Below are 12,253 nucleotides of genomic sequence, written 5' to 3'. Positions count from 1 at the left end.
TTAAAAAGCTTTCCAGGTGATTCTAATCTGCAGCCTGTCTGCAAGGTGTTTTAAACTAACTTGCCCCTGATGATGATGTGAGGGCATCATGTTGTATCACGTGAAAATCTAGCTGGATTCAGTGTTATGCTTTTATATCATTACCTGCTATACAACGGGAATTCTGGATCCCACTTCTAAGGATTCTTACTCATTAAGTCAAAGGTGATGGTAGGCCTTTAAAATCTGTAGTTGTAAAAAGAAATACCACAGGTGATTCTTATGCAAGTATCCAAGAATCACACTTCAAAAAATATTCTAGACTCTAAAGAGGCCTGGCTTTGCCATATGCTAATTTTTTACCTTTAACAGGTCAGTTTCTCTGAGCCTCAGTTCCCTTGATTATAAATGAAGACAGAAGATAAATACCTACCTCACAAAATTGTCAAATAGGTATCAGATGAAAAATCATATGAAAGCTCTTTGAAAATTTTAAAGTGTTATGAACTATAAGGGATTAAGATTATTGAGGATTTAAGAGATTTGTTTGAGGGCTACCATAGTACATTCCTTGACATGTGTTTAATTCATGTGTACTTTTTCCTCTCCTTCTTTAAAACAAAAAGTACCAAGAAATTAGGTGTTGACAGAAGCTTTTATCAGGTGCAGAAGTCAGTTTTTTGATAATAATAATTTGTGCATCATGTTTTTTCTTTCAGAGTATGTATTTCTTAATATTTATTATTAATTCTTCTTAAGGTATAGTTGAATATTTGGCTCAAATGCTTTTCTTTTTCCTCCATCTTCATCGTCTTTTCCCTTGAAACTGGAGTTAATTCTCAAGACAAGTAGAGTCTGAATTCCCTCACATCTGACTTAGTAACCCTTTACTCTGAAAGCCAAACTTATAACAACTCATTTATAAATAAATCAGTAATTCTTGAGGCTTTTGTCTGAGGATTTCCCCTGAGAACAGGATGAGAGACCAAAACAAACATTCAGACAAAAAAATAAGTTAATATAGAAGGTACCACTTTCAGCTCAAAGATGTTGTCATCCATCGCCATCTGCATTATATTATCAATTGCCAAAATGTTAATTGGGGGCTTCCCTGGTGGCGCAGTGGTTGAGAGTCCGCCTGCTGATGCAGGGGATGCGGGTTCGTGTCCCGGTCTGGGAAGATCCCACATGCCGCGGAGCGGCTGGGCCCGTGAGCCATGGCCACTGAGCCTGCGCGTCCGGAGCCTGTGCTCCGCAACGGGAGAGGCCACAATAGTGAGAGGCCCGCAGAGCGCAAAAAAAAAAAAAAAAGTTAATTGGTTTCTTTGTGGGCCAAGTATAGACAGTTAAGTGAACATCATTATGAAAATCTTAACTTTGTGCTTCCTGATTTTTATATATTCATTTGTATCTTCTCTACTAAACTGTTGATGTATTTGTAAAGGCTATATTGGCCTCTCAGTTACTTTCAGTATCTTAGTTTTGCTCCACAAAATTTACTTAATATTGTTAATCCATTGTTTTAAATAACCGTATTTAGTTTGGGTTGTGTTATTTATCAAACTAGCGCTCCAAATTAAGATTTTTTTTCTTTAAAGAAACAGTTGAAGAACTATAACAAAACAACAATTTCAAGTCTCAGCTAGCTTAATCCAACATAAGCAAGTCCTGACAGCTTTCCTACCATATGTTTAATTTGTGTTGTGATTGGCATATGATAATGTTTAGTATTTTATTTGTTCAGATGACAACTGAGAAAATAATAGTTCTCTCTAAAATGTTAATATATAACTGAAAGGTTTTTGAGAAGTACTCTGATTTCAACAATATTGTATTGAATTTTTTCAGTGATTAAAGCAAACAATTCAAGACAATATTAAGCTCGAAACAGTAGTTTCAAAGAACAACTGATTAGTAACTCAACAACTAGCAGAGGGCATAGTACGTAGTAGGTTTTCAATAAATATTTAAATGAATGAATAACTCATGTTATGCAACTCACTTTTACTCTAGCAGTAAAGTCTCACTTCAAAGAAATTTGAAGAGTCTAAATTTAAACTAAGTGAAATGAAGTCTCTGCTTTACCAGAATAATATGCAGCAGTTAGTAATATGTGAATTGCACCAAATAAAGTGTATTTCTCCTAGAGTAACAGTCCATATTGCTATTTTAATTAAAGAAATATATATACAAACTTGTACCAACACTTTATATTAATTTTAAAAGGTGATGAGCAATTCTTAGAGGTATTTAGGTTCTCGTTGGTTTTATGTGAAGTTAGATCTTTGTGTAGTAGTTGGGTAAATGAATCTTCAAGTAAACCTTGATTAATGATGATTTTCTAAAAGCTGTTTCTTAGAGCAGATTTATGAAAATTCTGAGAATCTCTTCAAATTAGAAAAATTTACTACATTTTAACCTACCTCATTAGTTTCTTTGTGATAATAGCTGGCAGTAACTGAAGTTGTATAACTGTATTGGTTTAGGCTGTATCCCCATGAAATAAAAGGAACTACTTTAAGTTTTTTGATAAAATAGTGGATCATTGGCTTGAGCTTAGAAAACATTAATATACCAAAATTTCACTATGATGATATTTATATTGCTTTTGACATACCAAAGGTATATTTACATATTATCATACTTGGAATCAAAAGACCCATAATTATGATGTAAACTAGACAGCTCATTTAATTTCTCTTGGTCTCAATTTCTTTGATGTGAAATAAGGATAAGGTAATTTGGGGCCCCGAGACCTACCTCACTGGACATTGTGAGGATCAAATGAGATAACAGGAATTACAGTGCTCTTTAACCTGTAAGTTCCCCTACTGATAGTGTTTGTTTTTGTTAGAATTTTGGGGTTACAGAAAGCAAGGATAATGGTCTTCAGTGGTATTTAGCAGTAACAACAGAATAGGCAATTAGACCAGTATTCATTTGGTGTAACCTTTAAGTCAGCAATCCAATTAATCCTTTAAAAATGAGGTTCTTTTTCAAGAGTGGCTATGCCCTTAGATTGTATTGGTTCTTTATTATATGTTATACCAGAATATGCTTTCAAATTTTATATGGCTGAATTTGTAGGTCACTTTCATCAGAAATTTGGGGATCTCCATTATATGTTTTCTTTGATACAGAATGATATAACTACATTAGCTTGGTTTCAGTGAAATTTATAAGAAAAATATAAAGAGAAGTGTAAGCCTTATTTTTCTTTCTTTGAGGACTTTCATGTGCCCAGTTCTTTCCAATTAAGAACAATTTTTAAAATGTGATTACTGTAACTGGTTGGTTTTCATCGTAGCAAAACTTTACATTTTAAGTGATAATATTGTTTGTATATTTGCATATGTAATTTTTAAACCTGCATAAAGTAAGGATTTCTCCATTCTTTTCCACACATAAGCATGCAAAAGAGCATTTTTATAGAACCTAGATTTACAAAGGAGCTCATGATTCCTTTAAACTTCTTTTATGCCTTTTTTACAACTGATTAAAATAAGAAAAAATGTTTACATTTAATTCAGCTATGTTTCTTGGTAGCTGTATGATTTTATACATTATTCTTATATCATTTTAATCTATTTTATATGAAAAAATTATGTTGACATCTCTTAATATTTTAGTTCTCTTCCCTTCTTTTTTGTTCCAATTATATTAGTTTTGAGAAAGGAGTAGGAAGACTAAGCAACCTTTACCTTCCATCTGACTATAATTAGTCTCCTGGGTTTTTTTGTAATGTAAATTCTATATTTAACAGCCAAATTGATATTGGGTTATAATTTTCTCTCAGGATCCAAAGTATTCTGAGAAAGAAAATGTTAAGGTCTATCCAGAACCAGCCATCTTTGCAGACATTCCTATTTTGTTGATTTATAAAGATTTAATATAATAAGTTAATAAGCATCTTTCTTATTCTGTGATCTCTAATTAGAAAGTAAAAATTTTGTTGCCATAAAGATAAAAGAAGGTAAATTTTCACTTATATTTTAGTCAAATCCCATACCAGTACAACATTATTCCTATAAGTGAGAGTCATTCAGTCTATTTAAATGTATTGAAGGTTGGTTTCCTTCAGAGTACTTTTTTTTTAATAATCACTTTTCTTTCTCAGAAAATCTATTATGTCCTTTCTTGGACATTTTCATTGGTATGATAGCATTGTTCATAATTTTTTTCTCATTTTATTGGCCACTGTCACCAGTTTTCCCTGGTCAAGAGAAACAAGTTTTTTACCTTGTAGTAATTCGGGTTTTGAAAATTCAGTGTTCCCTTATTTTGGTAATTACCATTTGCTAGTAACATTAGTATTTATAAGACAGTGCTATTTTTCAAGCTTGTTATTTTACCATATTTCCTGAAGTAGGGTGAACTGCAACATTATTATTATTGTTGTTGTTGTTGTTATTGCCCTGGGGTTTTTGTTATATAAGTCAGCTTGTTTGTATTGCTAACTTGCAATTATTTCTTTACCTGTGTTGACATGCTTACTGACATAAAAGAAAAAACTTTAGAGCTTAATAATTTCTTTTTTCTAAATTGGCAGATTTTTTTTAATGCTTAGTAAAAATGCATAATGTTATTTTTAAATACCACAAAACTTTGTGTCAGAAGACCTGATTTCTAGTGTTGCCTCTGTTTTCAATGAGCTGTGTAACTTTGGAATTTTACCTCTTGGGACCTCAGTTTTCTCATCTGTAAACAAAAGGAACAAGGGGATTAGATCAGGTAGTGTCTCAAATTCCACCTGTTTCAGATTTGGTTATCCCTTGACTATTTTATAATCATTATCTAGGCTTACTTTTATTCTTGTTATTCTTCCCATGAACTATATTTGCTAGATCAGCCTGTACTGTTAATGCAAGTTATACTCAAATTAATAGGATTCAGATATGTTGCTAATTTTGTTTCCCATTCATGATTTTAAGTAATTTTATTTTATTTTATGTTTTTCGGCCACACTGCACGGCTTGTGGGATCTTAGTTCCTCGATCAGGGATTGAACCCAGGCCATGGCAGTGAAAGCACCAAGTCCTAACCACTGGACCGCCAGGAAATTCCTGATTTTAAGTAATTTTAAAGGAGGAAAATTATATTACAGATAATAAAAGTAAAAGAAAGGTTACAAATAATTGACGTGACCTTTTTTTCTCCCAAGGGAAGAGTCTCCTAAAGAACCAGCATAAGCACCTTAAAATTGACGTGCAGAAAAAAATAACATGTAAAATTCTGTGATCTTTGTTCTCTTAAATATGAATGTAGCTATTTAGGCTAAACTTTTAACAAAATGTATTCAAGGTAAAATTAGTAAACAAGCAGTGATAGCACTGGCCCATATAGCTAATTAAAAAAACTATTAGGTTTTACTGACATTAAAATGATTATAAAATGTAAAAGGAATTTAAGAGGAATGGATTGAAATTTTTCTGTTCAATAATTATTCTTAAGCTGTATTCTTAGATTCATTGCATAAATATAGTTGCAAGATTGCCATGGGCAAGTGAATGTCCTGCTTTAAAATATTGTTAGAGATAAATGTGGTGTGTGTGTTTTTTTTTTTTTTCTGGCTCTGCAGAAGATGTTTCTCTAAAGCCTCCTTCTGTAATAAAATGTGGAGATTCCATTAGTTCCATCTCTCAGCAGAGTTCTCTTGTAGATTTAATTACGTTCTCTGAGAACCAAGCCAAGGAGGTTCCTGTTACTTTTAAAGATCATTGTCTTTCTTCTAATTGTCTTCACTAGCTCATATCAATCTCTTGAACCCTTGGTCTATAGATTTACAGTCTAGGTATTGGGTTTGGTGTCTGATGGGTAGAGAAGAATAATGGAAAGTTGATATAGGAGGGTGTACTGGTTTCTGGTGTGATTTATTTGGCTGTACTTGATTCCTTGTCTTTCACTGGATCAGACAACTCTCCTGACTTCCAGAAATTAAATTAGATGCCCAGCTTCTCTCAGTCAGACATGCCTGTATTACAGTGTTATTTTAACTGCCTGTTAAAAACAGCCACTTTATTTTCAGTTCTCTGTCTCTGCATGTTTTGATATTACATTTGTTAAGCTTGAGTCTGAGGTCTAAACATTTCATTGAGTATTTTCTGGGTTTTGATAATGGGATATTCTATAAGATAAAACAGATAATCCTAGGGTGATTTAATTTATATTTATCCATCCACTATTTTTCTATTTCTCTACCTACTTATTCCCTCCCCCAGTTTTGAAAAGGAAGTTTATGTCTTCCCTGTCTCCCTCCCTTAGTCCTGCCTCAGATAATTTTTCTTTGAACTACTCTTGTTGGCAGAAAGATTTAATATGAAATAATTCTATATTTCTGAGACAAGATCAACACAGTAGTTCTTTACACTGAGCTGAGGTGTTTGTGTACTTGAAAATATTGTATTTTCTTTATATGTGAACTTGGAATTATTTTTTTAATCATGAAAAGGACTCTGATTTGAAAATATTAGTCTGGAAATTCTTGTCATCAGGTGCTATTTTTACCTTAGCTTGTGAATTATCATAGTAAATCTGAGTTCTTTATCATCCATCTTTTTAAAAAGTTAATTTCTCTAAAATTATCCCATTTCACAGATCTTTAATAACAACTTCAAACAACTTTTCTGCTTTTATTTTCAGAAATGCCGAATTCTGTTTTCGAGAGTTTTCTTTTTTCATTGCAGTTTAAACGTATTGCATATGTGAAAGAGTGATGCAGTTTAGAAATTTGCTTTGGCATGGTAAAGACAGCAACACCACAGTCCCTTACTCCCAGTCCCCAAAAGAAAAGTTCATTTGACACTCAAAAGCTATTAAATTGTCTTATTTTTATCTGAAAGAGCTATGGAAACTGTTCCTTCTAATTTAAACTTTTTAAATTAGGAAAATACCAACTTTGTTATATTTTAATCTCTTAGTGAATTGGGGATATTATTTATGTAAGTATGTATGTCTACAATTTATTATAGTTAATAGTTATTTCGCTTTCTGTAATATACGATACCTGAAGCTCACATTTATTTAATGTGAGCTTTTTGTTTTTTGAGACTTTTTTTTGTTTTGTCTTATTTTTTTAATGTTGTACAGTATTGTATATGTTAGGTTATCACAGTCATCTCAGCAGAAAACTCTTCCATAGATGGACTGTTCTTTCTGAGAATCAGCCCAAGGAGATTCATATTATGTGGTCATAGTTGGATAGTATTATTCTGAGTTATGTGAAGTTGCTGGTTTTGTTGATCAAATGTTAACAATTTCATAATATATATTCAAGAAACAACCAAACAAAGATCCTTTAGAACAGATGTAATGACTTCCCATTTCAACTCTTTTAATCAACCTACCAGGCTTTATGAAAGAGACTCAAGCTACAGATAACCACAGGTCTATCAAGAAAATTCTGCTTTGTTTTGCTTTTAAATTGCCCAGTTTTCAAAGATGTTTAATCAAAATGACTTCAGTAATTGAAGCAAATATGTTTCGGGAATACATAAGTTACATACGCCTTTCATTAAATCTGTGTGTAGTTTTTAAGCTTTCATTATTGAAACATTGTCATACATCTAAACATCATTTAGAGGCAAAATAACTCCCCTCCCCACCCAATATCTAATATGGACTCAAATTTTGCCAGCTACAGAATTTTGTCTTCTTGATAGGCATTCTAAAATAATGAATACTATTATGTTATGTAGTCAACAAATTTGCCTTAAAGTGCCATTTAAAGATTTTCTTTATGCATATGTTTCAGGTTGTAAGAATTAAAATATATGAGTATAAAAAAGCATATAAAATTAAGAAGCTCCTACACAGGAAATCCCCAGTTTTAAATAGAGCTATGTTCTAAAAGGTTGCAGGTTGCGTGGTTCCAAAGTCATACTACATCTCCTCATATAAATAATATTTTTGTGAATAATAAGGGTAACAGATAGCCAACAAGAGCTGACCTAGTGCACTCCAGTATTAATCTAGGGGGCTTGGTTTGGAATAAAGTGTTAGTGACTGTAGCCCTTTCACCTCTCTTAAAAACAAACAAATACATTGTTGTTAGCACAGATTACTATCAGTCAGTAGAATATTAAGCTTTAAAAGTGGAAATAATTTAGTGTTGGTGGAACTATTTTGAGACAAGAGATACCATTTAAATGCCCTAACTTGGGAATCTGCTCCTCTTGCCCTGAACCCATGTGATGACTGAAAGTGCTGTATACTTTCAGTGACCTTGAGGAAAGGAGCTAGTCATTTCTTTTTTATGCGTCATATGAAGTCAGGGCCTTACTGATCTCATGTTTTTCAGTTCAAAGGCTGTGTCTGGAACATCCGAGATATCCTTCACCCACGCTCTTCTAAGGCTGTCTGTGTTTCAGGCTCTGTCTGCCCTACCTTCAGGTAGGCCTGTCTTCCAGCTCTGCTCCTTGATATTAAATTTACAGATGGGCATTGTCCATTCTTGTTTTAAAAAAAAGTCTTTCCTCATTTTACTGCTATCAACAATGACCACCACCTTCTCTTTCTTTCAAGAGATAAAAAGGTAGAAAGGATATTCTTTTTTCATTATTTTCAAAAACTATTATTCTTAAACAGCTGGCACTTAGCAATTTAGTTTTCAAACTCTAATCTGAATTAAGTTGATGAGGTGATTCTAAAATTGATTCTAAAATTTTAATCTTGCTTTATCATATAAACATCTAGTTAGAAACTTTATGCTAATAAAGACTTGTATTTTGTGGCATTAGTTCTTCTTGTTTCTTTTTTATGTATTTAAAATCGTTCATTCATTTCCAAATGAGTGGAGAAGTTACTGTTGAGCTCTGTATAGGACAAGTGCGCTTGATTAGAGCATGAAATGTACTTTCACATTAGCTGGATGTGCTTTGCACTCTGCTCTTGTAGATTTATTTTGTTTACAGTAGACTGATGTCAGTTTTTGTAAATGTTTTTTACTTAGCACTTTAACTGTGAGTGTATAAACTGATTTTAAATGTAGTAGTTGTATATTTTGGTTATAAATTGGAAATTTGTAATAAAATTAAATGATTTGTTCTGTATTTTGTCATTAGTACCTGACTGAGTATAGTTTTCTACCTCATCTTCTAGACTCTATTTAACATATTACACTGCTATTTTTATTTCTATTTTTTTATTATATCACCAAATTTACTTAAGAAAAATAGATTTGAACACTTTTTTTCCTCCAGTTGACAACCTTTGAGAGATGCTGCTGTTCAATGTGGCACACAGCTTAATAAGGAAACGTTTTGATGATGGGGCATTATATTGAAATACCCTCGCATACCTCCACCTCCATGTATAAAAATACTCCTTTGGAATTAATGCTGCTATCGCCTCTTGAATTTAGATTCAATTGTCAGTAAACCTAAATTAAGTGTAGCCACAGTCTTTAAAATGATTGCATAAAAAAGAGTAGTTAAAGCTCTCAGAAACATGATATGTTAACATTATAGATATGTGTAATCAGGCTATACGAAATGTAATACTATTTTAAACATTACATTTAAACTAAATAGCAGTTTCATTTTGCCATCAAAATTAATAATGGTGCTTCACATCCAAAATAGGTGTGGAGGTTTGATTATTTCTCATTTGAGAACAACGTAAATGCCTTCTTGCCTCTGCTTTTCCATCTCATGGATTCTCAGGGGTTCAGAGGTCATGTGATAGCCCCCTTCTCACTTATGGAATCAGCTTTGGAAAGGCTCCAAATTAAATATAATCCTTGGCAGCTTTATTCCAGTCCTAGTACAGAAGAATCAGATTATCTCACCAAATTTTTCAGTCCTCTGATAAAATCTGCAGATGCTTCTTAATTTGCCTCTTTGCTAGGAAAGATGAGAGAGGAAAATTCTCATCCATCACAACTGTAGGTAACAGTGAACAATGGAAAGCACTAAAGTTTAAAGCAACGTATCATCATTTGGTCTCACTGCCGATGTTTAAATGATGTCAGTAAATCTTTCACACTAGCAAATTATAAGTTGAAATTTTTTCTAAAAGATTGAAGGTAGCCACAATTCTCCCAGGAACAGATAGAATGGGTTTTCCTTCCTGCAAATTGGGGGAGAAGAGATAATTACTTTATTATCCTGCAGTGGGAACAGCTGTACTTGATTCTGTGCATTCCCTGGCCTAGTATCCATGCATTTGGGGGTACAGTTAACTCTGAAAAGTTCTACACAGAGTAGGTAGCTCAGTGAAGGTATTACATAGTAGTGACCTTCTAAGCCTGGATATGAAACAGCTTCATTATATAGACATTTCAAAATACCTATGCAGCAAGAGGAAAATAGACTTCTCAACCAAGTATCAGTTGAAAGTCAGAGATCTGAATGCACTGACTAAATTATTGCCTAGTGTTCCAGAAAGGTGCCTGCCACCAACGTGCTAGAAGGCACCAAAATTTAGTGTGAATGTAAATAAGGAGCTCAACATATGGGGATAGGGAAACAATACTGAAACACAATTTGCTGGTCTCTATTCCTTTATGGCTAAATATTAATTGAGCAAGGAATTAAGACCAGAAAAGAAGCGAACCTCAAGTACTGCTCCTTTCAGTTTCCATTTTAAAAAGCTCACGTTTTATAAGTGTTATTGATGATTTCCAGAAATTTATTTTTTAAGCATTCTGTATTTACACGTGCTTGGTTCTTCATGAATGCAGTGTTCTATTTACAGTCCAAATCATTTACAGCCATTACATAGTTGCTGGGTATTTTAAAATAAATGGTTATCTATTTCTTAACTGCCTCTCGAATTAGAAACTGTAATTACATGAGTCTCAACGGCTGGCTCTTTATGTTTTATTAATTTTTGTTGGTCTCGATCACAGATGGAATTTTTCACTGGTAATTCCTCCTAAATCCATTCATATGGAATTCAGAGCAGTGAAAATAAATTTCACACCATAGAGTAGGGAATGATAACGGTCAAAAGGAGCAGGAGGGATCTGGGGACAGCCAGCAGCACCAGTTCAGTTCTCAACTGGTGTTGGGTTTTGCAAAGGTTGGCTCATTATAACCTGTACAACACAGACCTTTACGATCTTCAGGTCTTCCAGCTTCATTTTGTCAGTGAGAAGTCTGCCAGAAAAGAACTACCGCTGACTGCCCAGTTCCACTCCTTCTGCTTGCATGTAGCCGCCTCTTCATGTGGTTACAGTGTGTCTGTGCCGTGGACCACAGGGTTGAGTCCTTGCTCGTGGAATGGTGCAGAGGGAGCTGAGATTCATACCCAGAATTGGGTGCTGGCTCAGGAATATCCAGAGTCTCTATGTTGCTCTTTACCTCTATCTTGTTGATTGGTGGTGCCATGCAATAGACCGGAAGCTGATGCCTATTCCCCAGTTCATCATAGCACTCTGTAAGCACACCATGTGGTAACGTTATGTTCGCACCATCAGTGATTGCCTGTGCCAGGTCATGATCGTTGCTTTCAAAAGCGTGTGCTGCTGCCTTCAAGGCATCCCAAATCTCTTTACAGCCTTCAGAAGCTGATGCAGTATCCCAAAATTCATCTCTCTTGCTGAGCATTTGTCCATCTGTCATGGGATAATCGCTTATCCATTTGGGTTTCTCCTTTTTCAAAGGCTGGTCACGACCTAAAGCGACTCAGTCCCAGGGCCGCCCGCCCGGCAGGCCTGGCCCCCGTGCCACCCTCGCCTCTGGCTCGGCCCCGCCAGATCAGGGCTGGGCCATCCCGGGTGGGTCGCAACACCCGCTTCACCCCCTCACAGCCCAGCACACCTGCGTCCAGGCAAGTCCAGCCCCATCGCAGCCTGTCCACCAGGCCCCATCGTCCCCCGCCCCTAAGCTGCTGTTTTTAAATTAGGTTTCATATTCTATGTTCTTCTAATTACTAATTTTTTCATTCATAATAACAGGATCCACACTAATCTGGAATATAGAAATATATAAACACACCATTCTGTATTATATCTCTTTCACACTTATCTTGTTGATATAGATGAGTCCCATCTCTGTTCATTATTATATTCTCAATATATACCGCCACTAGGCACATAATAGGGGAAAAAATGAATACATTAAAGTATCAATTTCCCAATAGAAAATCCTACCCACGTAAGCAAATCAGTTGATTTTTTTTTTTTTTTTCACACACAGGACAGCAGTTCAGGATTTAAATTGCTATTAGAGTTTTTTTGCCTAGATTGTACAGTGTTTAGTTGGAAGGGACCTTAGAAATCATAAGGTCCAACTTCTAACCCAGTACAAAAATCCTTCAGAACCATCTTTTATAA

The 12,253-nt window shown here is 34.4% G+C and overlaps 1 pseudogene; it reads right to left on the bottom strand.

The window, feature by feature from the left end:
• Positions 1-10,966: 10,966 nt before the first annotated feature.
• Positions 10,967-11,594, bottom strand: LOC103078975 (ubiquitin domain-containing protein 2 pseudogene; annotated as a pseudogene).
• Between the last annotated feature and the right edge of the window lie 659 nt (positions 11,595-12,253).

This window comes from Lipotes vexillifer, unplaced genomic scaffold, assembly GCF_000442215.2.
Source record: "Lipotes vexillifer unplaced genomic scaffold, Lipotes_vexillifer_v1.1 scaffold308, whole genome shotgun sequence".
Taxonomy (NCBI): Eukaryota; Metazoa; Chordata; class Mammalia; order Artiodactyla; family Lipotidae; genus Lipotes; species Lipotes vexillifer.
This window is presented reverse-complemented; position numbering and strand designations above follow the sequence as displayed.